The sequence below is a fragment of the Odontesthes bonariensis genome, chromosome 2 (genome assembly GCF_027942865.1).
Source record: "Odontesthes bonariensis isolate fOdoBon6 chromosome 2, fOdoBon6.hap1, whole genome shotgun sequence".
In the NCBI taxonomy this organism is placed as follows: Eukaryota; Metazoa; Chordata; class Actinopteri; order Atheriniformes; family Atherinopsidae; genus Odontesthes; species Odontesthes bonariensis.
Window position 1 is genome coordinate 46,703,642 of NC_134507.1, and position 26,312 is coordinate 46,729,953.

The 26,312-nt window shown below is 42.8% G+C and overlaps 1 protein-coding gene across 1 annotated transcript in view; it reads left to right on the forward strand.

Annotated features, from left to right (window-relative positions):
- The window catches only part of dnah10 (dynein axonemal heavy chain 10), a 93,501-nt gene that overhangs the window by 27,025 nt on the left and 40,164 nt on the right, over window positions 1–26,312 (forward strand). The gene's annotated exons all lie outside the window — the stretch shown is intronic.

The window sequence follows — 26,312 nt, forward strand, 5'->3', positions numbered from 1 at the left end:
CACATAAACCAGGATGACAGTCAGCTGCCCAAATTCTCTGGGCAGGTAAAAAGGTCTGAATGATACCATTAAGATCTCATAGTCTCTTGTGCAAATCTTTTCTAAAATAGTGAACTGCGTCGCCCACTTATTATCCACAAGTATACAAAGTCCACCTCCAAGAGATTTTTGAGACATGGCCTTATCTCTGTCGGATCTTATTATAGTGTAGCCGTCAATGCTAAAATGACAGTCCGGCTTCAGCCATGTTTCCGTAAAACAAATGAGGTTGCTACATCGAAAGTCCTCCTCGTTTTTAATACGAAGTGTTATCTCATCCAACTTGTTGTTAATCGATCTTACATTTGAAAGGGTTACCACTGGCAAGGGATGCCGACTTCCGCGTCTCCTCAAACGATTCCGAACACCTCCTCTGGATCCGCGTTTCTTCTTTGGTTTATTAATCCTCAATGATTGTAATCCATATGGAATATATCCAGCACTCAAATGTCTTGCAATCGGCCGACAGGAGAGAAGAAAATCCCTGGAATAAACGATGCGGGGAAGGGCAATCCCGTGGTTATTAGGCCCATTGTTGGCCGCGTTTGCCTCAGGTAGAGATGTCAGGAGAGTTAATATAACGATATATAGGGCGGAAAAGTACATCCTTGCGATAAGATGTGTATATGAGAGGACTTCGGGACATTCACTTACACACTCAAGTGCACTAAAACACAACAAAAACGGACTAAATACATAAAAACGCCGAGAACACACAGACAGGTGAGACACAGGGTCAGCAGCAGAGCCGCGCCCCCAGCGCCCTGATCCAGGCAGATAGCAAACGGACTCCGGACTGGATCCGTTCCGGATTTAGGGTAGGCTCAGGAACGGATCTGCAAAACGGACCCGGATCGGAGTCCACTTGCACACCGGAACGGATCCGGGTCGGATCCGCCCCGGACCCTATCCAGATCCACACATTAAGTGCCACATCCGGCCTGGATCCGTTTTGGATCCGTTCATAGAACTCATCATCCGGCCCGGATCCATGTATGATACTTATAATGGAGGTGGACTCATTTGGTCCAGAACCTTTATTTATTATTAACTTTTATTATTATTAGCACCGGGTTTCGCCCGGGGCGTAAATCAGTGTCGGACCGCCACTGCTGTGTGGAGGCGGGGCGAGCGGTTGATCAGGATGGCGGACCTGCCCGGCTTGAGGGGGGATCCGCCCCGGAGTCCACTGCTATCTGGGTTGCTTTATGAATCTCAGCTTATTTTCTGTTTCATCGATAATTAAGTTCTCTATTTGTTTCCTTATATCTTTAATCTGATTCCCTATTGTGTCTTTTATTGTCATTTTTGGGTCATTGTCTCTCTAGTTTTTTCAATTCCTTCTTTAAACGATGATATTTTGATCTTTGATTTTGATCTGTCATTTATACATTCACTAATTTCTTTTTTAATTTCTTTCACTGCTAATTTATTGTTTAAATGTCAAATATTCAGCCTCCATAGCGTATTCCTTGGCTTGCTGTTAAAATGGATATTTAAATAAAGAATGCTGTGGTCTGCTGTTCTGATTGTGCGCTCATGTACCCTGTGTCCATCTATGGTATTCATCTGAAAAAAATCCAACCTTGAGTGGACTTTGTATGTAGCTGAGTAATGGGTGAATTCCCGATTCCTTGTATGGACACTTCTCCACACATCAAATAAGCCTGCCTCTCTAATCAGAATGTTTAGGTCTTTTGATTTTGTGGATCCACGTCTGCTCGTGCTTGTTGTGTCTAGTTGGTGGTTCAAAATTGTATTCCAATCTCCCGAACAGACAAGGATCCCCTCACTCTCAGGGGTTAGGTTTGGAGTATTTATTCAGTGGTCTCCCTCCCCCACTCAATAGCTGCCGTGGAGTTTGGTGTAGAGACCAGGGGGGTGCACACTCAACTCAAGATCTGGCTGGTCATGTATTAGCTCTTTTGAAGTAACTCAGGGGGCCATGGGAAACTTTGTGGGATTTGAGGTGTGTTACAAGTGGGTGTGATAGACACAGGGTCCATATATGTGTATGTTAGGTGCTGCAAAAGGGGGGGGTGTTGAGATGAGGGCCGTACAAAGTTATTAAAATTTATTGGCCTGGAGGGGGGAACTTATGGTTGTGGCTGTGACCCTTAAGGGTATGTGGAAGGGGAAGGCATAAACAACAGAGGAAGAGATGGGGGTCTAATGTAAGGTAAGAAAGTTTTTGGGAAAAATTATTAAAATTAATTTTCCAAATTATGTCATGGAAGGCCAGACTTACGGTTAGGGATATGGTCCTGTGACCAAGTGGAAGGGAAAGGTATATAGAAGAATACCTCAATGTAGGATAAATTCTTTAAACTATAGTGCAAGTAAAAAAACCTTATGAAAAAAAGTGAAAATTCATGAGACCCTGTGAACAATGGAAAAGTAGTATACCAATACTCACCTCCTGTGAAAAATGGAACAGTATTATCCCAATAGTATAATCTCTAGTGAACTAACTCAGTTAATTCACCAGTGTACAAAGTAATCATAACCCTGTAAAAGTTAATTATCCACACTCAAAATACACTGACCGGTCATTAAGGAGTGTATCAGAGATACTGAAGAAGGTACAGGATTGTTCAGAGAGCTTAGTTATTCTTTCAGTCCTTATGTAAGTCAAAATGTACGAGAAACTGGAAAACTATGAGACCCTGTGTCAAAATGGAAAAGTGGTCTAAGTTGCCATCATTTTTCATAAAAGTTTTTTGTCTGAGTTGTGTAGGACTGTATGTCAGTTCCCGATCAGTAGAGTTTTTAGCCCATTCCTAATGTGTCATAAAGAATTCTGACTAGTGAAGGCTATGGATTCGTTAGCATTCAGTACAGTTTATCAGACAATAATTAATGTTTAATAAACAATTTTGTCTGACTTGTATAGGACTGTATGTCAGTTAACGATCAATACAGTTTGTTAGACTATAACTAATGTCTCCTGCAGTGTTCTGTGACTCGTGAAGGGCTATGGGTTCGTTAGTATTAAGTACAGTTTATTAGACAATAATTGATGTTTCATAAAGTATTTTGTCTGGCTTGTGTGGGACTGTGTGTCAGTTAACGACAGTCACAGTCTGCTAGTTCTTATATAGTAACTGAGATTATAAGACCTTATGAAACGTGGACAAGTGGTATCACAGTAATAACTGAATGTTCTGAAAATTTCTGAGTCTCATCAGTTATCTGAAATAAATGGTAGCTCAGTACTAAAAAAGTCTCTCCGTTGTTAAGGACGAAAGCCATGTTTAAGTCTACAACCTATACACTTTGGTTATAGAGTTGCTATCTTACAAATGTTCAAAGGTAGTGTAGACAATTGTCCAGATTCCTGCTGGTGTGTGCTGTAATGAATCAGATCAGAGAATCAGAGTGATTTTATTCAACTTAATTCCTCCATTTCAAACACAGTTTTACTTCAGTCAAACAGAGTAACCTTTATTCACATTATACTGTGGCAGAACAGCCAGTTGAGGATGTCTCTGTGGAGTCATCCTGTACCATAAAGACATGGAACAAAGCAGCAAGTTGCATTAAGAACATTATAAGCATTTCGTATTTCCACACTGTCAGGAAGCTGATCTAGTTTTTCTTAAACAATTTCAGGACTAATTCATCAGTGGTGTACCACAAGATCGGTGAGCGTTTCAGCTGTTTATCACCATACGCTCTCACTTGTGGAAGCCCCTTAGGTGATCAAGCCCAGGGTTAGTCCAGTGTCCAATGTTTTGGTGATTTGGTGATAAAAAAGTTTATCTTCTAGCTTGCCCTGAATCTGGTTTTCTTCTGTTAAGTTTCTGTTTAAGCTGCGTGGGTGACACTGGTGTGTCTTTGTTGTTTGGAAACAAAGGACTGCCTTTGTTCAAAATGGTGGCAGAATTGGCAGGAAAGCCGCGGCAATAAATGGCGGATCTGTTATGTTGAACAAAGGGATTCTTTGTTTTAAGCAGCTTTGGAATTGGCAAGAAGGCCAAAGTATCACGTGGTGGACCTGTTTTTGTGAAACAAAGACATGCTACTTTTCAAACCAGTTGTAAGAATTGTATGACCCTTGTCTCAGAGGTAAAACAGTTCTGAGTTATTTTCGAATACCTTGTACAGTCCAGCTCCTGTTTGGGGTTAGGGTCATCCTGCCCTTGATTATTATATATCTACCGTCATCATCTCTTTTTTCCTTAATCAGGTTAAAGTTGAATGAATTAGATATCATTATCACAACCCCTCTCTTTCTACTATTTTTACATGAACTGTAATAAGTAGGGATGCACCGATACCGATACTGGTATCGGGTATCGGGCCGATACTATTCTAATATACTCGTACTTGTACTCGTTAAAGTTAACCGATACCATGAACCGATACCAATTTATTGCATGAAGACCGCGATCATAGGGTGTCCAAGTCCTGGTGTGCCGTGGGATTTTGTGACAACCATACGTTATTATTGCAATATACAACTACACAAAAATAATTATTTTTTAATTGACCATATTAGTACTTTGTATGTACTCATTTCATAATACAGAGGAAAACTCTATTCCTAAAAAAATTATGTCTGAGTTGTTATGTGTTGGCGCTGGGTGGGATGTAGACAGCAACAATGGTGACGTTGGTAAAAGGGTTGGCATTTTACAGTCAAAAGTTCAATGTTAAAGATAGTTTGGAAGCACCCATAGATGAGGCCGAAGTAAGAAAAGCAATTGCTGGAATGAAGAAAATGAAATCACCTGGCGTAGATGGCATTACAGTCGAATACTATCATAAATTTGTAGATATACTTGCACCAATTTTAACTGATGTTTATAGAGAAGCGTTTGAATGTGGTTCACTTCCTGAAAGTTTCAATCAGGCTATAATTACTCTTATACCAAAGGGGGATAAAGATCTTACAGACCCAGTCAATTACCGTCCCATAAATTTGATAAATGTTGATTGCAAAATACTGTCAAAAATTGTAGCCACGAGATTAGAGACTGTGTTACCACAGATTATTCACAAAGACCAGGTGGGCTTTATTAAGCATCGTTCTTCAGCTGATAATATGCGAAGACTTCTGCATCTTTTATGGGGAAATAAGGACAACAAAAACCCTGTAGTGGCAATATCACTCGATGCCCAAAAGGCCTTCGACAGGGTGGAGTGGAGATTTTTGTTCACTGCTCTGTCGAAGTTTGGACTGGGTGAAAATTTTTGCAGGTGGGTTAGCACTTTGTATTCGGGCCCAAAGGCCGCTGTTTTTACCAATGGAATATTGTCCAAATATTTTCGTATCTCCAGATCCACTCGTCAGGGCTGCAGCCTTAGTCCACTTCTGTTCACTATTTTCCTAGAGCCATTGGGTATTAAAATCAGGGAAGATGCTGGAATCGTTGGGGTGAGCGGAGGGGGGAGGGAACACAAATTATTTATGTATGCCGATGATATTTTGGTATTATGTCAGGAACCTGCTAAGTCCATTAAAACATTGTTAGAGGTGATAGATGACTTTTCTAAATTATCAGGTTATAAAATCAATTGGCATAAATCAGAGGCAATGCCTGTATCAAAAGCCTGCACTATAAACTTAGTATCCACTTTCAATTTCAAGTGGTTACAAAAAGGCATGAAATATCTGGGAATAACACTTAATCCAGATATTAATAAAATCATGGTAGAAAATATAGAAAAACTGCTTACTAGAATTAAATCAAACTTGGACAACTGGAGCAAGTTACATTTAACATTAGGGGGTAAGATAAATACAATAAAGATGGTTATAGCTCCTATGATAAATTATTATATTGGAATGATACCGATCTGTATCCCAGCTCAAATTCTTCTAAATTATAATAATATGATTAAACATTTTCTGTGGGACGGTGGTAAACCTAGAATCAATATTGGCAAACTATGTCAACCCAAAAAAGAAGGGGGGCTGGCTTTACCTAACATAGAATATTATAGCATTTCATTTGAAATGTCCAAGATGTGCAAACATTGGCCAGAAACTAAATCAGATTTAGACTGGGTTTTGATAGAGCGGGAACTTTCCTCTCCGTTCACCCCTGTCGAGGTATTGACTCAAAAGATAGATAATAAACAGAATAAAATAGATAACCCCATATTAAAATTCTCAAAAATGGTGTGGCAAACGGTCCACAAAAAACTTGCGCTCTCTCCATGTACCCAGAGGTATGCGTCCCTGTGGCACAATCCTAAGATCAGAATCGGCAAGCAGTCAATTTATTGGTCACATTGGTTAAAGAAAGGTGTACGGATAATTGGTGATTTATTTGTGGAAGACACATTTATGTCATATAATGATCTGAAAGAAAAGTTTAAGTTAGAGGGACAAGGCCACTTTTGGAAATACTTACAAATTAGAGACTGTTTGAAGGACAAAACAAAATTTCACTTGGAGAAAAATTCGATAGAGAGTTTTTTACAACTTCCACCTTTACTTGGTAAAGCATCGAAATGATATAACGTATGTCCTTGGGTTAAAAACAATACAAGTAAAAGTCTTAAAATAGTATGGGAAAGAGATTTGGGCTGCACTTTTGAAGATAAAACATGGGACTCTATTGTTTCTAAAAACGGGCGTTATGTAAGAGAGGCCAAAGGGAAATTTACTCAATATAAAATTTTGAACAGGTATTATCTTACACCATTAAGACTGCATAAGATGGGTATTAGCAAAGATGACTTATGCTGGAAATGCCAAAGAGCAAGAGGTACATTGCTGCATGCCTTATGGGAATGTCCGCTGATCTCTCCAATATGGAATAGTGTTATAAAATACATGGAGGGATGGTTAATAAGTAAACTACCTATTTCACCAAGATTGTGCCTGTTGGGGGACAGAGGTGTGGTCCCAAGTGTCCATAAAGCAGCTTTCAGAGTTCTGAACACTGGATTTATTACCTGTGCCCGTCTCATTTTGTCTCTATGGAAGATGCCACAGACTCCAGCTTTCAAAACATGGAGAAAGAGAATGACTGAAAATGCAGTCTGTGAGAAAATGCTTGGAAGACTGAACAACTACTCTGAGGCTGTAACAGAAGAATGGGACAGTTTTAGTGCCTATGTTTCTACTACATTGCAACAGTGATAACTTGAAATAACATCTAGGTTGCATTCGCATTTACACATAGACATATTAAATTTAAGGGCACCAAATTCTGAACTGAACCTGGGCAATACCAGGACTGGTCAAGTTAAGCGGGACTTAATTAGGTGTCCAGTCTGTATTTAATTGGGTGGGAACCAGGACAATGTGTGAAGAATGAGAGTGCAACCTTACAATCATCAAGATTTATGTACCTCACTGGTTTTGTTTTTGTTTGTTGTTTTTGTTACATGTTCATAAAACAAAATAAAAACTTTAATTATAAAAAAAAAAAGTTCAATGTCCTCAGAGCAATGACTGTAGACCCGGGTCGCGTTGTTACACCAGTTGTTTTTAGTGTAGATGCAGACACCCCCCCCTCGGGTTTTACCTGTGAGCGCGCAGCTCCTGTCGGCTCGGAATGTTGTTAGCCCGTCCAGGCTAACTGCGCTCTCGGGGACCAATTCACTGAGCCACGTTTCAGTGAGAACAATGGCACAGCAGTTTCTTGTCTCCAGTTTGGAGTGTAATTCCAGCTTGAGATAGTCCATTTTATTTTCCAGGGAGCGTACGTTGGCGAGCAATATTGAAGGAAGTGGCGATCTGTACGGGTTAGCTTTAAGTTTGGCCATAAGTCCTCCCCAGCAGCCGCGCCTCTGCTTCCTGTCGCGCCGCCGCTTCCTGTTGCGCCGCCTCCGATGTCTCCATGGGTGGCCTTTGTTTGTGGGGGACTGTGTCTCTAAGTGAACTGACTAAAATTGTTAAACAGTTAAAGCCTTCTTCGTGCCCATCAGACATTATTCCTAGTCGTTTGTTTATAGATGTTTTTGATTGTATTGGTCCCTGCATTGTGCAAATGGTGAATGCTTCTCTGATGTCTGGCTGTTTTCCTACTGCTCTGAAGCATGCTGTGGTCCATCCTCTCATCAAAAAGAGCAACCTTGATTCAAATGTGCTGTCTAACTTTAGACCTATCTCTAAACTGTCGTTTGTGTCTAAAGTCTTAGAGAAAGTTGCCTATGTCCAACTGCAGACTTATCTAGATCTAAATGAAATTGGTGAAGTTTCAGTCTGGTTTTAACTTGCATCACAGCACTGGTTCAAAGGTTTATTGTCATATGTGCAGTTAGAAACGTGTTTCCCTGTACAATGAAATTCTTTGCTTTGTTGCCCGCACTGGATGTCCAAATATAATAATAAAAGATAAGATAAAATAAGCATGCAACAACAATATTACAACAGGATGCTTAAATAAAATAGAAATATAGAAATAAAAATATAGAAATCTAGCCTGTGTACATAATGTGCAGTAGTGCGCTACATTAGCTGTCTTTGTGCAGTAGTCAGCAGTAAGGTGGTTGTGCAAAATTGAAAGTACATTCAGGTAGTCACGGTGAGTAAAAGATACAGTTGCAGTAGGTGACCCCAAGGGGGTCCGTTCAGTCTTTGGCAGAATTCAGTGATCTGATGGCAGTGGGAAAAAGATCGGGTAGTTTTGCATTTCACACTCCTGAACCTCCGTCCTGAGGGCAGAAGTGAGAACAGTCAGTGCTGGGGGTGTGTGGGGTCTTTGATGATGGAGGCAGCTCGTCTGTGGACTCTCCGTTGGTAGATGCTCTGCAGAGATGGTTGTGGTGTCCTTGTGATTTTAGATGCAGTCTTTACCACTCTCTGCAGGTGTTTGCGGTCTTTCACGGTGGAGCTGCCGTACCATACAGTGATCGAGGTGGTTAGGATGGATTCGATGACGCACCTGTAGAAGTTGCTGAGAATCTTGGGTGACATGCCAAATTTTCTCAGCCTCCTCAGGAAGTACAGCCACTGCTGAGCCTTCTTTACCACCTGTGTGGTGTTGAATGTCCAGGTGAGGTCGTTACTGAGGTGGACCCCCAGATATTTAAAGCTGCTCACCCTCTCCACCTCCAGGCCTTGGATAGACAGTGGCTGATGAGGTCTCCTCTCCGTCCTCATGTCCACTATCATTTCCTTGGTCTTGTCTGTGTTTAGGGTGAGGTTGTTGTCTCCACACCATGTCCCCAGGCTGTCCACCTCCCTCCTGTGAGCTGCCTCGTTTCCGCCAGTGATGCGTCCAATCACAGCAGTGTCGTCAGCAAACTTAAGGATGATGTTGTCGGGGTGAGAGGCGGCACAGTCGTGGATGAACAGGGTGTAGAGGATGGGGCTGAGGACGCAGCCCTGAGGGGTACCGATGCTGGTGGTGATGCTAGCTGAAGTCCTATTCCCAATCGGCGATGGCGTCAGAGGTGGACCTGTTGTGCCTGTAGGCGTACTGCAGAGGGTCTGTAGTGTCCGGTATGCAGCTCTGAATGTGGGACAGTACCACTCTCTCAAAGCACTTCATGATGATTGAAGTGAGTGCTATTGGCCTATAGTCATTCAGGCAGGATGGGGGGGTTCTTCTTGGGAAGGGGGACGGCGGTGGTGGTCTTGTAGCAGGTGGGGACAGTACATTGGCTGAGGGAGAGGTTGAAGATGGAAGTGAGAACGTCAGCCAGCTCGTCGGCACACGCTCTAAGGGCACGTCCGGATATGTTGTCGGGGCTGGATGCTCCTCAGTGCTCTGTGTACCTGGGCTGATGTGATGACTGGCGGGGGGGAGGGGGGATGAGTAGCCGAGGTGTGTGTGTGTGTTCTGTAGAGGTGGTGGGGGTGGAGCTCTCGAAGCGAGTGTAGAACACGTTGAGGTCGTCCGGCAGGCTGTCTGAAGAGCTGATGGTGGTGGTTCTGGAGCCGGTTCTGAAGTCTGTGATGTGGTCCAGAGCTTGCCACATCCTCCTGGCGTCAGCGTTGAAGTAGAAGTCCTCTGTCTTCTCTCTGTGCTGCCTCTTGGCCACTCTTATGGCCTTCTCCAGTCTGTACTGTGCAGCTTTGCGCTCAGCCTCGTTGCCAGATTTAAATGCAGCGGTGCGAGCACGCAGTAAGGACAGTACCTCGCTGTTAACCCAGGGCTTCTGATTGGGGAACTTCTTGACTTGTATGGTGGGTATGATGTTCTCAACACAAGTGCTGATATACCCAGACACATACTCAGCATACTCCTCAACGCTGACAGAGTCCTCCCGGGTGGCCGCGGCTCTGAACACATCCCAGTCTGTTGTAGCAAAACAGTCCTGCAGAGTGCTCTCAGCCTCTGGTGACCATAGCTGAACCTGTCTGGTAACCGGGTTCGATTGTTTGAGTCTCTGTCTGTAGGCCGGATACAGGAACAAAGAGATGTGATCTGAGCTGCCAAATGGGGGGCGAGGTGCCGCCCTCAGAGCCCCCCGGATGTTGCTGTGTGCGTGGTCCAATGTGTTTTTACCCCTAGTGGGAATGTCCACATGCTGGTAGTATTTGGGGAGTACAGTCTTTAGGTTGCCCTTATTAAAATCTCCAGCGATTATGCAAACAACGTCGGGGTGAACAGTCTCTGTCGCGCTGATGACGTCATGCAGTTTACCGAGTGCTGTTATGTAATTAGCGCTCGGGTGGATGTAAACAGCAGCTAAAAATACACACGTAAACTCCCTTGGTAGATATGTAACCCCCTAGGTTATATATAACCTCCTTTTTTTTTCTTACTCACCTTATACATTTCTTTAAATACAATGCATTGTAGGCCTTTCCCATCTTGTTCATAGGGGAAAATGTGAGCAACGGGTTACAGATAAAAGGGGCAACATTCCAGAAGTAGAAACTCCAGATCGGGTGAGCAGTGTTTCTGTACAGCCCGTGCGTTTCTGCACCAAGAGTTGTTTATGTACACACACACACCTCCTCCAGTGTTCTTACCAGAGTCCGCTGTCCTGTCCCCTCGGAATAATGAATGTGTTTCCAGCTGAACGGCAGAGTCCGAGATGTTCTCTTGCAGCCATGTCTCGGTGAAAATTAGAGCACTGAAACAGCCCTTTTAAAAGTTTTTAATGACCTTCTTTTAACTGTTGACATGGCGAAATCAGCAGTCCTTTTGCTTTTAGACTTGTCCGCAGCTTTTGATACTGTGGATCACAGTATCCTTCTGACCTGCCTGGAGACACTTGTTGGCATTAAAGGTACAGCACTCAATTGGTTTCGGTCCTGTCTCTCTAATAGGAGTTTTTCTGTAAATCTTGGACAGTACTCCTCCTGTATATCTCCTTTGAACTATGGTGTACCCCAAGGGTCTATATTAGCACCTGTTCTTTTTGCCCTGTACATGCTCCCCCTGGGTTCCATTTTTAAAAAGCACAAAGTCCTTTTTCATTGCTTTGCAGACGACGTTCAAATTTATCTGCCAGTAACCACCAACGAAAGCCAGTCCGCCGTAAAAATGCTGCAGGATTGTCTTGGGGAGGTACAGGCATGGTTGAAATTGAACTTTTTGAACCTAAATAAAGATAAAACTGAGATTCTGGTGTTCGGAAAAAGTAATCCCCTGCATGGACATGACAGTGTGATTGGTCCTCTGTCCTCCTACTGCCGTCCTTTTGTTAGGAATCTGGGTGTGATGGTTGACTCTCTGTTTAAATTTGATAAGCACATCAGCGCTGTCATCAAGGCCAGCTTTTTCCAACTGAGGACTCTTGCGAAGATTCAATCTTATCTTCCTCGGGCTGACTTTGAAAGAGCAATCCACGCATTTATAACATCACGTTTGGATTACTGTAATTCTTTGTATATAGGGCTGACCAGCTGACCTCAGAGTTTACCTTGGCTTGCTAGTTTTATTGTCACTTTTATTGTTATTTTATGTAGCCCTCCCAGTCAACTCTAATTTGTGAGAGTTGTCATGAAATACCCCTTTACACCTGTTACACTTTAAGCATGGGAGGTGAGTTGAAGGGAGTCTACTAAAATATGAAATTTGCTACGTGTCTTACCTAAAAGATACAACGCTGCCTAGGGTGCAGAGAGGCCTGGTTAGCTGATTTTATAGATATCTTGTTGTATGAGCTTACAAACTCCCATGCATACATTTAACACACCATAGCCCTACCATAACCACATTTAACAGATAAACATTTAAACTCCAATTGCAATACATGAAATGTTTATTAACACATAGAAAAAATGGACATTGACTCTTAATTTTCCTGGCAACCCTTTGAGTCACAAAAATAAAATAATACCCGGGGTTTGTAAAACTCAGTTATGGTACCATGGTGTTGGCGCGCATGTTGGAGTTAATTTGAATCCTCAGGAGAAGTACTTACAGATCCTTGGAATATCAGGGGTCCCCAACCTTTTCAGCACCAAGGACCGGTTTGGTTCTGCAATTTGTTCCTGCGGCCCGGTCGGGGGGGTGGGGGGGGGTTACTTTTTTTGTACTTTACGTTCAACAGACACTGAGGGTGGGGGGTATTTCTATATGCATAATGCATTCACTTCTTTTACATTACATTTAGCAGACGCTTACAAATTAGGATAATTAGGATATGATGACAAACAAACAGTCATCATTGAAAAAAATAAACGTGCACAATCGGCCTCCTATAATGCAATCTATGCAGTTTCCAAGTATAGAATCTAGCGAGTGAAATGAAAGAATTCCCGATTTCCATGTCATTTTTTTTTTTTTTTTTTTTTTTTTTTTTCCATTCCCCCCCAATCTCACGGCCCGGTTTGGAATGTCTGAGATGTCTGACCCGGTGGTTGGGGACCGCTGCTCTAAAGCAGCAGTGTGTAGACTCAATGCGGGCAGGCATGTAGGCACACTATGCAAAAATTCACAATACCAGTGAACTCTACTATTAATTACCATAAACGTTCGTATTGTTACCAGTTCACATAATGTCCATACTCACTCAGAAATCTTGGCGCAAAATATTCTCACTCACTCAGTCTCCTTCTTCTCCTGGCGAGCAGGGACGAGGGTAACTAGCACTGATTAACCACTGAAAATGGTGTCTGCGGTCTTTAGTACAATTCCGGCCTTAAACAGCTCCAATAACGGCTTACTCTTCCTGCTTTTGTACCCGATACCACACAGCTTTTTAGTTTCACTTCAGAAACAACTCAAAACATTTTCAAACTCTTACAACTAGCTTTTACGTTGTCGTTTTTACTTTCCTGTCGCCATTAGCCTGAGCCTCTCGTCTTTCCCTCTTTTTCTCTCGTCCCACCCCCTTCTCAGAATCCGGTAGGTAGTTGACGCTTGTCTCTGATTGGCACTGATTCACAAATAAAAGATTGACACCTATTTACCCAAATAAACAGAGGAAACGACATGGAACGTTCAAAACAATTAAGAACATAGGAAATCACAGTATCTGCCTAAATAAAATACCACATATACATTTCTCCACATTAATGGTAACTCATTTCACAACAGCGGTAATGAACATTCTTACCAGAGCACTACATTTATTTCTAATTTTATCTCAAATTTTATTTTTATCTGTGATGAAGTTATTCTTATTGCTATTTTATTGATGATTCTCTTAAGATGTGATGCAGTTGCTATTGTGAAGCACTTTGGTCAGCTGAGGTTGTTTTAATGTGCTAATAAATAAATTTTTAATTGAATTTGAATTGAATTAAATAATGAAACTCAATACTCATTTTATTCTCCGGTCCATAATAGATTTATATTTGATTCCCTCATCTAAGATACAGTCACTTCTTGTGAGTACTTGGCAAGGACCTTTTTTTAAAGACAAATCAAAACTCTGCAAACCCTAACTGTCACGTTTTGGATGGGTGTCTGTGGCGTGGAGAACGTAGGACCCGGATGCAGATATTTCCAAAAACAAAACTTGTTTGGTGGTGGTGAGTAGGGGGGTTGAAATGTCAATGGTGGTGGGGAGGGGGGTTGAACTGTCCATGGGTGTGGCGGGTGGGGGTGCTCTGCCGTCTGAGGTGATGATGGGCGTGATGGGGATGTGAAGGGTGGGAAGTGGGCAGTCACTGGCTGTGGGAGCTGGAGTATCAAACCTGTTAAAAAACAGGTTTAGATGGTTTGCTCTCCCAGTATCCCCCTCTTCTGTGCTGCTGCCCTTCTTCTTGCAGCCTGTGATGATTTTCATGCCATCTCAGACCTCCCTCATGTTGTTCCGCTGCAGCTTCTGTCCTCCCTTTGCTTCTCTCAGCCGGACCTTGAGTTCCCCCTGTACTCACTTCAGCTCGTCTCTGTCACCGTCCTTGAATGCCCTCTTCTTCCTGTTAAGGATGTCCTTGACATCACTGGTGATCCAGGGCTTGTTGTTAGGGAAGCAGGGTGCTGTTTTAATGGGAACCACAATATCCATGTAGAAGTTCAGGTTGTCAGTAGTGCAGTGGCTGACCCCCTCAATGTCCTCACCATGTGCGTCCTGCAGGACGTTCCAGTCAGTAGATTCGAAGCAGTCCCTCAGAGCCAACACTGCCCCAGGAGACCATTTCCTGAAGGAGCTTGTGATTGTGGACTGTCTCTTGATCTTTGGCTTGTAGTGTGGTGTGAGCAGGACCAGGTTATGATCAGACTTACCCAATGGGGGCAGAGAAGTGGCCGTGTAAGCTTCCTTCATGTTGGCGTACAGGAGGTCTAAAGTCCTGTTCTTCCTGGTGGGGCAGCTTACAAACTGGTGAAAGTCTGGTAGTATGGCGTCCAGTGTAATGTGGTTAAAATCCCCAGAGATGGTTATGAATGCGTCTGGGTGTTGTGTTTGCAGCCTCGATACGGTGGAGTGGATGACGTCACACGCGGAGGGACGTAAACACAAATAACAATGGCGTGGGAAAACTCTCTAATGCGGTCTGAGTCCTACCGCCAGCAACTCGATGTCTCTGTTGCACTCAGTTTCCTTTACCGTAACATGCCCCGGGTTGTACCATCTGTTGTTAAGAAACGGTGAGAGACCCCCACCTTTGCGTTTGCCACTGCGTCTGTCCCTGTCTGCTCTCACCGTCGTGAATCCAGGTACATCCACATTAGCGTATGGTGTGTTCTGGGTGAGCCAGGTTTCAGAGAGACACAGTAAACTGCTCTCTCTGAATGTCCTTCTAGTCCTCACAAGGGCAGCCAGCTCGTCCGTCTTGTTAGTCACACAGTTAACATTTCCCATGATAAACGAGGGAACCGAAGGCTTGTATTTCCACCACTTAGCCGCAAGCCTAGCCTTCACCTTCGCACCGGCTATGCGGCATCAACGCCTCCTCCTCAGCTCCTCAGGTATGGGGTGAACAATGCCGGCTCGTCCCATTGTTTGGAGTGCAAGCAGCTTCTCCCTTGAATAAATAAGTTGTCGTTGCCGATAAGAAGACATCATATCCATAGGATGTCATACATAACCCAAATGTTACCTTAGTAGGCCAAAACATAAAAACCATCTAATAATAATTTGTAGCAAACCAGTCATAAGACCTTTAAGTATACTCAGAAAAGGTAAATTCATCCCATTTCAATATTACATACTTTTCATTAAGTAAATAACCCATTTCCAGGAAAACAAAGAAATAAAAAAAAAGAGAGAGAGAGAGAGAGAAGCTTCTTGGTTCAATCAGATTCCAGTAAAAGGCACAACTTAGTGATGGGCCTTTCCAATTCATTGCTTTGGGTTCTAACCCGTACTTTGCGCACAAAGCCTTTGGCATCCTTTATTGTTTCAGTGATGCGCCCTAGGGGCCATGTATTTCTTGGGGCACACTCTTCTACCAAGAGAACTAAATCTCCTACAGAGAAGTTTCTACGGGGCCTGTTCCATTTCTGGCGCTTTTGCAAGTGGGGGAGATATTCTTTTATCCATCTCTTCCAAAAGAGGTCACTGAGATACTGAACTTGTTTCCAGCGTCTTTTTCCATAGGAGTCATGTTTGCTAAACAAACCAGGAGGGATGATGGGTTTTCCTTTCAAAAGTAAGAGGTGATTGGGTGTGAGTGCTTCAAGATCATTTGGATCATCGCTAGAGGGTGTAATTGGCCTGTCATTTAACATTGCTTCAACCTCACAGAATACTGTTTGGAGGGTTTCATCATCAATCATTTGCTGCTTGGTGATGGAACAAAGGATCCTTTTAGCTTGCTGCACCAAACGCTCCCATACTCCGCCGTGGTGTGCTCCATGAGGCGGGTTAAAGCTCCACTGTATTCCTTCGTGTGCGAGTGTGGTAAGGATTTTATCTTGATTCAAGTTTTTTATTGCTTGTCTCAATTCACGCTGTGCACTTATGAAGTTAGTTCCATTGTCAGATCTAATGGCTTTGACCTGCCCCCTCCTACAAATGAGCCTTCTTATGGCATTAATGCAGGAATCAGTATCAAGTGTGTGGGCCACTTCAAGATGAACAGCACGGGATGTTAAACATGTGAAGATCGCTCCATATCTTTTTACAGTGCTCCTTCCTCTTTTGACCTCAATGGGTCCGAAGTAATCCATGCCTATATGAGTGAATGGAGGGAGGTCCATGACTAGGCGATCGGGTGGTAGGTCGGCCATTTTTTGTTGGCCGGGACTTTGGCGTGAGCGATGGCATGTCACACATTCTCAAATGATCTTCCTCGCCAGTGCATTGGCGTGAGGGATCCAAAACTGCCTGCGCAGAGTGGAGAGCATATGGTTCCTCCCACTGTGCCCCACCCTCTCATGAATGCAGCGAAGAATGAGCTTAGAGATGTAACTGTTCTTAGGCAAGATGGCAGGATGTTTTGCCTCTTCGGGTAGCGCAGACTTACTTAGTCCACCACCAACTCTAAGGATGCCGTCCTCCATCACAGGATCCAGTTTGTACAAAGTGCTTGCTTTTTTGATAGCTTTTCCATCGCTCAAGAGTGACATCTCCTCAGAGAAGTGTTGCCTTTGTACATAACTGACTATGGCTTGCTCAGCCTTTTCAAAGTCATCCACTGTTAGCAGGTAAGTTGTTTTTTCCATTTTCCTTTTGTGACCAGCTGGTTTGTTTTCATTGGCCTTTTTCTTTTCATCACACCTTTGCCTAAGTGTGTCTTTAATCTTCAAAATCCATGTAACTGCACGTTTTAGGTCAGACCACCTCGAGAAATACGAAAGCAGTTTAGTAGTTGGGCATGATTCCATGGATGAGACTGCTGTGGCGTAAACAGAAGCTTCCTCCTTTACTTCAGGATCGTTCTCTGAGATGGTATGTATGTTTCCAATCATTTCAGGCCATTGTGTGGGGGTTCGAAGAAAGCGTGGTCCAGTCAACCACATTTGGCACTGGAGAAAGGCTTTGGCTGACAAGCCACGTGAAGCTACATCAGCCGGATTCTCCTTTGAAGAGATGTGCCTCCATTGTTCCACTTTTGTCAGAGAGTGAATTTGAGATACGCGATTTGCCACGTATGTCTTGAACCGTTTTGTACTATTGGCGATGTACTGCAAAACAGTCATACTATCTGTCCAAAGGACTGAATCTGATAGTGACAAGTGCAGCTCAGTTCTCAGCATACGGTCCAGACGTGCAGCCAGGACTGCTGCCGCCAGCTCCATTCTGGGGATAGTTGTGGGCTTCATAGGTGCCACTCTGGCTTTCCCGAAGGCAAAGGACACATGGACGTCACCAGCATCATTTGTGACCTTAAGGTAGGATACGGCGCCATATCCCACCTCACTAGCATCACAAAAGTGGTGTAGCTGTGCTGATGTAATTTTGCCAAAGCCTAAAGGAATAAAGCTTCTGCCAACACCCAGATTGCCTAAAAGGTGAAGCGCACTATGCCAACTTTCCCATTCAAGTGCAGTTTCTTTTGGGATTCTCTCATCCCAGCTCAGCTTCAGTTTGCATAAGCTTTGAAGGATCTGCTTTGCCACGAGTGTAACGGGAGCTAGGAAGCCGAGGGGGTCCTAGATGGAGCAGACAACAGAAAGAAGTCCCCTTCTGGTCAGCTGATGCGATTTGATGGCTATGCTAAATGTAAATTGATCGCTTTCCACGTTCCATTGGGTTCCGAGTGCTCTTTCCACTGGGAGTTGTTCCTTGCTGCTCAGATCCAATGTCTGCACTTCTTTTGCTCGGTCCCTTTCAGGGATTGCAGCCAGAACTTTTCGGTCATTACTAACCCACTTATTGAGGTAGAAGCCTCCTTTTGCGCATAATTCACGCAGCTGGTGCAGAAGAGTCAGTGCCTGCTCTGTGCCGTTGACTGCTTTGAGGCAGTCGTCCACATAAAAGTTGTGCATTACTGTGCCTGTGACTTCCTCTGCATATTCAAGCCGGTGATCATTTGGAGTTTTCTGCAGGGCGTATGTTGCACAGCTAGGTGACGACACAGCACCAAAAATATGCACCAACATCCTATGCTCCACAAGATCTTTGGATAAGTCTCCATCAGGCCACCAGAGGAAACGTAGGAAGTTGACATGCTCCTTTGCTACACGCACCTGGTGGAACATTCCCTCAATGTCCGTCATGAAGGCTACAGGGCCTAGGCGAAAGCAGAGCAACGCACCAAGGAGGGTGTTGGTCATATCGGGGCCTTGTAGGAGCTCCTTATTCAAAGAGGTTCCACTATAGGATGCTGCACAGTCAAAAACTACACGCAGTTTGTGTTTGCGTGGGTGATATACGCCATGGTGTGGCAGGTACCACACCTTGCCAGTTGCAGTCTGCAGCTCACTTGCAGGGACAATTTCACCCTGTCCTTTTTTTGCCAAATACTGAGCCCTTTGATGTGCTATCTGCCTATTGTTGGGCATGTTCACATTTGTGTTGCGAAATGGCTGCTTGAGATGGTAGTAACCACTTTTGAGTTCAGCAGACTCATTAGCAATTTCCAAAAACTGTTTTTCCTCTCTTGACAGCTCATTCTTTTCATATTGATGTTCTATGAAATCTTCATTGTAATGCTTCATCAAAAGATTTTCCAGGCCTTCCACAGATATCCTATTGGTTGTGTAGGAACTGTTTGGGCTACCATCAGAACCGAGTGGGCCATTCATAACCCAGCCTAGTTGTGTTCTTACACCGTAGGGGCCACTGCCAACGCTGTTGATAATTTCCCATGGTTCTAATGCTTTTGGAGCATTGACACCTATGAGCAGCCCAATGCTGGCGTCAATAGACTTGATGTCAACCTCCTCCAGATACGACCATTTCCTTATGTCGTTTTGTTTTGGAATATCATCATGTGTTACAGGGATTTGATTTTGTGTAAAAACATCAGGGAGTCTCAGGTAAGTGTTGCTGTCCAGTGCTGCTACTTCCATGCCAGTGATTTTGAATGTAGACAATGTTTTTTCTTGGCCGATTGTTCTTAAAATAATTTCTGTTCTTTTCCAGGGGCAGCAAGTTGCTTGGCAAGATCCTCTGTGCAAAAGGTTGCAGAGCTCCCTGGATCCAAAAAAGCATATGTCTCCACACACTTTGTTCCATGTTCCATCTTAACTTTAACAGGCACAATTGCAAGAGCACACTTTCCGGCCCCAGTATTGCTCCCTGTTGCCATTGACAAGACATTTTCTTCCTTTTTGAGGTTCACTTTGATTTCCTTTGATTGTTATGTGCAAGATGGTTGGATGCATTCGGTTACAAGTTTCACATTGCAGGCGATGCTGACAATCCTTACTTAGATGTCCCTTTTGCACACATCCAAAGCATAATCCATTATCTTTCATGAACTGTACTTTTTCGTTATTTGGTTTTGTTTTGAAACTTTCGCACATAGTCATGAGGTGGGCTTTGTTGCAGAACAGACATGGTTTTGTGAGTGCATTTGGGTTTTTTTGTTTACTTGGTGGATGCCCTCTTGTTTGTCCAGGTGTTGGTGTAGCAGCTGTAGCGAAACTGCTTGTTTTGTTTGTTTTTGCAGGCACTTTCCTTTGTTTTGAGTCAGGTGTGGTTTGTAGCTCTCCGAAAACTGGATCCAGCATAATGCATGCCTGTTTGTCAATATATGCCAGTAAATCTTTGAAGGATACTCTTTGTTTATGTCTGTTGTAAATACTACTGACAACAGTGCGCCATCTCTCTCTGAGCTTGAATGGTAGCTTGGAGACAATAATTTTTAAATTGGATGGTGTTTCCAGGTCCATGGTGAAATTCATTTCTTGCATGGTATTGTGGCACGTTTTGAGGAAGATTGCATATGACTTCAGAGCTGATGCATCCTCTGCCTTGATGTTAGGCCAGGCCAATGCCTTATCCAGGAAAGCAGATGAAATTTTTATTTCATTTCCGAAATGCCATTGCAGTTGTTCTTTGGCCTCCTGATAGCCTTGGTCCGGTGGTAAGTGGTAGCAGCTCCTTACCAGGTTCCTTGCCTCTGCAGATGTGTACTGTTCCAAGTAGTAAAGCCTTTGTTGCATATTGTCAGTTTTGGTTTCAATGGTTTGCTCAAATGATTTTATAAATGTTTTGTACTGAAGTGGGTCGCCACGGAAGACAGGAATTTCTTGTTGTGGTAACTGTGCTAACATGTTTTGTTTTGCAAGCATTTCTGTTATTTCATTTTGTTTTTCCATCACCTCGAGAAAGTTGGTGTCCCTTGGTGATTTATTTTGCGCCTTGTGGGCAGGCATTTGTTTTGTGGCATTTAATGATGTTGAGCTTTGTCCTGCTTTAACTGTTGGACTAAAACTAAGGCTGCGGCTACACGAAAACGTTTTTCACTGTAAACGATACTTTTTCTTATCGTTTCGCTGTCGCGGCCACACGGAGCCGGCGTTCCCACTACCCCAAAACGATAGTTTTTGAGAACGGGTTCCAGAGTGGGAAGATTTGAAAACGAGGTCGTTTCGTTTCCATTGTTACAGCGAAAACGTTTTTGCGTCAGTCAAACGTTGACGCTGTGAGACTTCTCTATTGTCTCACAGCGTGGCGTGACACAGTGGCGTGTGTACTGCATCGTTTCATCTTTTTCATCCGTTTTCGTCTGGACCTGAGTCTTTACAGCAGCGTTGCCATGTGGTTGCAAGAATTTTCGTACCCGTTTTAAAAAAAAACCTCGTTTCGTTTCCGTGTAGCCGTAGCCTGAGTTTGACTTTGCTTGTGGTGCCGTGAAAGGGAAATTGTTGTGCTTTAACTTTTCCTTTGATTGTGGGAATTATGTATTCGGATGAGGTACCAGACGGAGTTGTGAAATGAGCAGCGGGCATTTCGTATTCCTGAAGGACTTGTATTTTTGCGTCGGCCTGTGCCATTTTAGTTTCTAGCTGGTGCTTCTTTTTTGCAGATTTTATTTTTAGTTCTTGCATTTCCAGCTCAAGCTCTTTGTCAAGTGCATCAGTCTGACGCCTTAATTGAGCGCGTTCTACACGAGTGTCAGAGAGCGCTTTGGAAACATTACTGCCCCGACTAGAGGCTTCGCTTGGCGACTTTTTTATTGCCACTTGAGAGACGCTGTCATTTCATGGGGAGACCGAGGTGTCGTGTTCATGAGCTACGCCAGATTGCTGTTCTGATTCACGAACATTCATTTTTTCCCCCACATCATCAGTTTCTTCCACTTCGTCGTTGTTCAACCACATTTCCACTCCTTTAACAAAATCTGAGAAGCTCGTTACTTTGGGTTGATACCAGTCATTGTGATCATTGTCTCTTTCATCTTCACTCAATAAAGATTGCACTTGTTTATGCACTTGACCAAAGTCATCCAAAAAAGCAACAAAACTGGAAAGTACTTGGTTAACCTAATCTGTGGTATCACCGGCTTCAATTAGTGCATTTATTTTGTTGCGCTTCCTGGTTCACATGCTCAACTTTCCACGCCGACTTTTAATCAACTGGTATAATTGCTTTTCTTGCTCAACAGTTTCTTGTAAATCGTCCACATTTTGTTCATCCATTTTTGCACTTTACAAGCTCAGTGCCACGCACTACAAGCTTCCAGCATTACTTTACGCACCATCCAACACTTTGTTTGTTTGCTTCCGCGTAGACAATTGGCACGGCGGCCGAAGTTGCTTTAAAAGCGCACTACTCACGGTTGATGAGCTTCATCGGGTTTCAGGTGTCGAAGTAGTTTAATCCACAGTTCCAGTTTTCCAGATCCTTAACTATTTTCGACTTTGTTAGGTCCAATTTTTTCCAAGGTTCCAAGGAATGGAGAAACACTGGGACTCGGCTGGGATCAAACGCGTACATACTTTATGTTGTTACATTTTCATCATCTTTTCGTTTAGTTTGGACTGTTAACTTATTTTGACTACACTTTCATTCATCACTTGTTATCATCCTGGACGCAATAAATTATTTTCTACAACAAAAGGAGTGCGCGTTTGATCCCAGCCGAGTCCCAGTGTTTCTCCATTCCTTGGAACCTTGGAAAAAATTGGACCTAACAGCCTATCTATAACAAATCCTCTTTCCACTTGAATCCCTCTTTACCTTGTTAGATTCGGTTCTTTTAGTTGGAGGCTCAAGAACGGACCGGAGTAATTCAAGTGAAAATGAAGTCTTTATTTGTAGTCACACGTCAAAGCATATCAGCGCACAAACATATATCGCATTTCTGGGTTTGCTCAAGCAAACCTCATGTTTTCATTGGGGCCTAAGTAAACAAACAGTGGTCTTCATATTCTGAGTTTGATTCCATGTCTTCCTCTTCCAGGTCCGGGAAGTCTTAATGCAAAAGAAGACACAAACACACACAGAATTTTTGGGAAAATTTTAGAAGTTTTAGTAAACCATGATTAATTGTTAATTAATTGCCGAACTGATCCACTGCAGTTTATCCTCCTGTGTTGTTCTTTGCTGCAGGACAGAAATATTTGTGGTTAGATCTCATCTTGGGAGCAGCACAGCATCAAGAAAGCAGACATTTCTTTTCAGTGACTAACTGATTAACTTGTTTAGGATAAATATTGTCTATTGTAGCGATATTGGGCATTTATATGTATCAAATATAAGGATTTATAAGACGTACTCACTGTCTCAATAAACCTTAAACCTCGAATGTAGGGCACCACCTTCGAATGAAGGAAAAACACAAAATCTTACGATCCTGGTATGTTAAATTAATGTTTCAATTAATAATCAGTCTCATATCTCGCTACTTTCGTGAAAGTTCTCGTTTGGTTGGACAGACATTACGTAAAGAAAGCATACGACACAATCTGTGATTATAACATATATATAGATATATGAACTATTTATTAAAATGATATGATCAAAGACATGAACCTTAAACAAACAGGAGATGCATTGAATATGGGTGATTATATACGACACTTAGTGAATGGAAAATAAAATTATGGGAATGGAGAGATACTGGATTTATTCAAATAGTTTAGGTTGGCTTACTATTTGACGCTAAAGACTGACATCTTGGATTAATTTATCATTCTAATAAGTCTCGAAACATCCATCAAACCACTTTAAGGTGTAAAACGGGTCGGCCTTACTATACTGAAGTCCCTTTTTGTCAGATCGGAACACAGCAGGTAGTAGCCCCGCAGCCCGAGTGGGTTTCTTCTGGATTCCGCTCTTAGGGCCTGGTTGTGGTTGATTTCAGCGGACTTCTCAGCAGCTGCCTGGACGGGAACGCTGGTGTCGACTTCACTGTGCAGGATGATTAAACTCGTCCGAGTGTCAGAGTTGGTCCGTTGCTGCTTTCTCTGATGAAGTGAACTTAAGTTCACAGAAGATTAATAAAAGGTTGCTTGGAGTTGGCTTTCTTGGTAGGAAAAACTGTGATGGCGTGCAACGGCGGAGGTTAGAACGTGCGACGTAAAAAGGACATGGATGACGATGGATGAACAAAACACAGAAAGCGTGTATCTTCAGACTACTTCATTCTGTTTCTTTGTTCGGGTCTTTCTTTCTCGTCTTTCCTTGGGTCCTTCTGCCATCTTCTTCCTCCCTCCTGTCGTCTTCTGCACAGCTCATCCTCTCATCTTTCCGCTTTCTTCAAATCTCTCCAAATCTGGAAAACTGAACAACTGAAAATCAAATCCAAATCTGAGTTTGGGTTCGCGTGGTCCGCCGTTTGACTCGCGGAGGCGGGGCATGACGTAGGCTTACACTACTCTTTCAGCCAATGATATGCCTGAACTGTGGTGACGTCTGCCTGGGTGTGTGTGTGTGAGGTGATCTGTTCAGCGTCTTTAAAGAGACTTCTAAATATAACAAAGAAACTCTTATTTCTCCATTAATTCCGTCTCATAGAACATTTGTCTCGTGATTCTGAAAACACCACAACTTGTTAAGATATGCAGATTAAAGATATAACATACTTATGATATAAGGACATCAAATAACACACAACATAGACGATGATTCCGATACTCACAATTCAGATGAATATCTGTAAAGTTATGACATATGAATAGCGAACCACACAATGTTAATTTTTCTGTGTTAACAATGGAGATACCAAACAATGACAAATAGATACCGAAGGGACATCGTTAGAAGTTGTATTGTTGCATATATCTTGTCCATTTTACTGAGTCCATGTGTTCAACTATTCAACACTACAGACCACTAGGGGGCAATGTGGTTCCATAGGCGGGTTGGTCATTTTCCAATAAGATTGTTTCTCCGTCAATATTTAAGCCAGAATCGTACAAATTGTCTCTATAGGCATCTTGTGATCAAGCTGGAAACCTGAAAGAACTTGTATAAGGTTATCAAACACATTTAATACAGTTTTAAGATTCGACTAAGAGTGAGTCTTTAGTAAGGTCTTTTCAGTTCGTGTTTAGCCATATGATTCCTTATCTGGGTGAATGGGGTTAGAGTGTCAACCTCGATTTATTGGTCCAGATAAGACACTTTTCCAAAAGAAGGGTTCTTTGTTAATTTGAGCTTATTCCAATTTATGGCGAGTGTCCGTTGCTAGTTCCACTCCCCAAAAGCTTTCAAAGGGCCGAAGGTCGTTGTAACTTAGGCAGTTTTCTGTCTCTCTCTCCTTTGTGGAAAAAAAATGAAGATCTGGTTTTTATCCAGATACATCCCCCCACAGGAATGTTGGTATCTTCAGAGGCTGCAAGGCCAACACGGCACTGTGACTGCTACACTATCCTCTCTTAATTCAGGTCAGAGCGTTAAAAATAAAATTTCAGCATAATCTGCTTTATTCTTACTTGTTAGTTAGTAATAATGTTGTTTAATTCTTACCAGTGGCTGTGTTTTTTGATGCTGAGCCGTACACAGACAGTTCAGGATCAGCATTAAGTTTTTTTCCGGTTCTAATTGAATCAGAAACACCTCCTGTGATATTAACGGTCTGACATCAGAGCTGTTTCTAACATCACATGATACCAGAACATGTTTCCATACAGATATTAAAAACATAGGTTAATTTTATTTCTTTATTTATCCTAATTCATCCTTTATTTTTCTTTGAGGATCACGTTGTGGCCCTGTCCTCCTGATTTCCCTTCCAGTATGTGTGGCGTGTGTGTGTGTGTGCGTGGCTTTATATGTGAGTGTGCATGTGTCTGTATGTGGCCTTGGGTTTCACTGCTTTGTTTTATCTGAAAGCTCTTTGTTCCACATTTTCTTGGATGAGAAGTGCTATATAAATAACGTCTGATTGATTGATCGATTTAGTGCACTAGATTAAAAACTTTCTGGTCATCTCTAATGGAACGTCTTCCGATGAACCAAAACACCTAATTACAGAACATTTCATTCATCCCATTCATAACCTTTTTCTTTCAACCACAGGCAATGACTGAGCACAGTTCGAACTTCCATCACGCCACCTATTGGCGTCCTTCTCCTCCCCCCTCAGGTAGCCCTTGTCCCCCAAGCCGTTAGTGCCCCCTTTGGGATCTCCCCCTTTGGGATCTCCTCAGCCCCCACTCACAATGACCATCGCTTGGCAACCAAACCTTGTTTCACACATTCACACAAGTCCTCATACTGTCCCAAAAAAGGGTATGGACAGGGTATTTTCTCCCCGTCCAGGCCTCATGTGGGACAACCTGAAAACATTCATATATAGGGCATATACTATATATCATATAAAATATTAGGTTAAATAATGCATAATAGGGAATTGCTTTAGCCAAAGTTAGTCTCTGTCTGCATAGATTTTGTTTTGGCTCACCAAGCTGGTCTCTGCTCACTGTTTTTAAATGTGCCATAAAAACAAACCTTGACTTGTCTTGTTATGGCTCAGTCTTTGCTGCAGCTGTCCTTCTGTTATTCTCCTAATGGCCTACTTTATTTAAATCTCTTTGCTTCTTTGTTAAGAGAGCATATTAATTGTTCCTTAGATCTGCTGCAGTTAAATAGTTAAATGTTTTAGTTTGAATCTAAATATTGGTGATAACTATTGACTATTGAATTGGTGACCTGAGGCAGAGGAAATTTAGAGCAGC